Source organism: Haliotis rubra, unplaced genomic scaffold (genome assembly GCF_003918875.1).
Source record: "Haliotis rubra isolate DU_JTF1 unplaced genomic scaffold, ASM391887v1 Scf1688, whole genome shotgun sequence".
Lineage (NCBI taxonomy): Eukaryota > Metazoa > Mollusca > Gastropoda > Lepetellida > Haliotidae > Haliotis > Haliotis rubra.
The window spans coordinates 17,713-20,597 of NW_025765656.1; positions in this window are offsets into that span (position 1 = coordinate 17,713).

A 2,885-nucleotide genomic window follows, 5' to 3' on the forward strand; every position below is an offset into this window, starting at 1 on the left:
GTGCTTGTGTCGTAATGGTGACGTAATTATTGATTTTTACATAACCATGATGTGAAGCAAAATGTTTATCATTCAATTACCTACAGGTTGGTACTTAGAAAAATGGAATACATTGATTTTCGCAGAGTTGTGACCTTTTCTTAACCCTATGAAAATGCGTCTTTGAAAAATTCACCAACTTTCAAAGGCGATAACTCCAAAACTCTTCAAGATATCAGAATGCCTTGAACAAATTAAGGTGTCCAGAGGATACGCTTTCCAACGGTGTATCGAACTTGATTGTACTATATGCCGTTCTGGAGAAGAAGATTTTTAAAGACAGACACCGTAAAAACGAGGAAATCGGCAAAAATTTCAGTTTTTCCAAAACTGCGGAAAATCTATCATGACGGCCAACTTCCGCTATGCGTTAAATCGATGGAGAATGATGTTGTCTACATTGAGTGAAAATTTGGTTAATTTATCTCTTATAGTTTTTGAGTTATTCAGGTGTAAAGATTTCGACATTTTGGGTTCTCTGCCCTTACCGGAAGCCGGAAGTCGGGATTTTTTCGACATTGTATCAATTTCAGCATACACGCTATCATCCCTGAAAGTTTCATAAAAATCGACCAAGCGGTTAGGTCAGGGGAGCGGGTACAAAATCTGTACAAATAATAATAATAACATTCGGATAATAATAGTAGGTCTTCCAGACTGTCGTCTGAAGACCTAATTAGAACCCACACCCTCAGAGTCAGGCACCTTATCGCCATCACACAAAGTCAGACGCCTAGACCGCTCAGCCACCGGGGCTTCCACAATGATGGAAGTCGGACAACTGGTAGTCTAGACTGCGGACTCTGTTTACCCCTCTGATAAGGGTTAATTGGCACGGCGCCCAAGGCCGAAAGCTATGAAATACACAATGCCAATTAGGTGCCTGACTCTGAGGGTGTGGATTCGAATCCCGGATGGGACTCAACCCAAAAAAGTACTATAAAACGTACTGTCGGAAATAGAAAAAAAACTGTATTTTCTCATTTATCTCTACAATTTATGTAGTTGATATGTGAAAGTGTGAAATATCTGTTAAACTTAGTTCGGCCTAACTACAGTCTCGGTGGTAGAGAGATAGGAAACGGAGAAAAAGGACTTTACTGAGGGGAAATTAGTCCAGAAATGAGCAATGGGGGTCCAAAAAGACTTATTTGGAACAGACCATGGCTTTATGCAAATTAGTGTGCGACGATATTGTATTACAAAGGACACTTTTTAAATGCCCAATTTGAAATTAGACGTAGATTCATTATAAACGATAGCTGACTTAAAAAATAATAACTTTTATGCCGAAACTATTAAGGATGTAGCTACTATGCAGTCTCACTGTCACTATAAAAAAGAAACAGATAGGAGGGGCCGTCTCAAAAGCAAAACCTGGGGTCGGGCTTGGGGATAGAGATATCAGCTAAGATAAGATAATCCTTTAGGGCAATTATACTGGGGAGGTACACGGCACGTCACAACAATTTACAAATAATATCCAGTCCTGTCGATCTTCGGGTGGTCATGCCACCTATATACTACGATGCGTTTCTATGGTTTTCGGGTATCATACTCTTTTACAAATCTCAACATAAACTATATGAAACTATATGAAAGAAAGACACATAAGATGTTAATCAATAGATGGGACATTGTCAACACACAACAAAAAGCACAAAATATCTTTGAGATGAACCCTTGTGCCTGTAGGCAGCACGTGCATTTCATGCCAGGTGAGTCGACGGTCCGTCGTCATACCTGGCTGAGCGACCTAATTGCCATCTATAGTCTGATCTATTGTTTTCAGCAGCTATTCGTATTTTTTTCTAAGTTTTGCCCGATTTTACGAGTAAACATGCTTTTCTGGATATCGTATTAGGCATCCCACTGAACGCCCAGTTAGGCCGAAGTGGGTTATTTCGACATATGCTATTTGCAATTGTGTAAATTTTAGGGATACAGAGTAACAGCCTAACAACAGGGTTTTTTTTCTATTTCCGACAGTACCTTTTTTTTTTTTTTTAGAATCTGTACTGTACTAAGAAAGTGTCATCCCAAATATAACATGTTACATTTGACCACTTTCTAAAATGGCACCGTGAGATGCCGGGGAATACACATGCCCCCCGTCCCACTACGAACCCACTATACTGACCGCCTTCAAGTGTAAGTTTTGTTACGGCCTATTACGTGCTGTCAAGTTTTTTTGCGTTCCTCCCGTTTTACTACGGCCAAGCACTTTCTCATTAGATTATGAACCGTGACTTCCGTGGCAAATTTTTGAACAGTTTACAAATTAGGCGTAGCATCCACGGCAACCAGGGCCTGACATGTTCGCTAATTCAGTCCCCCTACGTTGTCTCGCGTCCATCCCGTTTGGTCCCCGTTTCAACACTGGGCTGCCGTGGCCACCGAGAACAGTGTAACCATAGCATTAGTTGGTTGGTTGTCTAATGCTGCACTCTCCAATATTCCAGGGTCTAGATTTCAGAAGCTCTCTTAGCACTAAGATAGTCGTAAGTGCCATACATTAACATCAACTTACGACCATCTTAGCGCTAAGAGAGCTTCGAAAATCTAGGCCCAGGTCTACGGCGGCGGTCTGTAAATAATCGAATCCGTATCAGACAATGCAGTGATTAACAGCATGAGTATCGATCTAAGCAATTGGGATACGATGACGTGTCAACGAGCCTGGCAACCCTATCCTGTTAGTGACCTCTTACAACAAATATGGGTTGCTGAAGACCAATTCTAACCCAGATCTTCACAGTTCACTGGATGAGGTAAGGCCTTCATGTCTTCGTCTTTGGGCTTGCATGTGTATAACTTAGTGTGCCAGAACAACAGAACATGTGTGC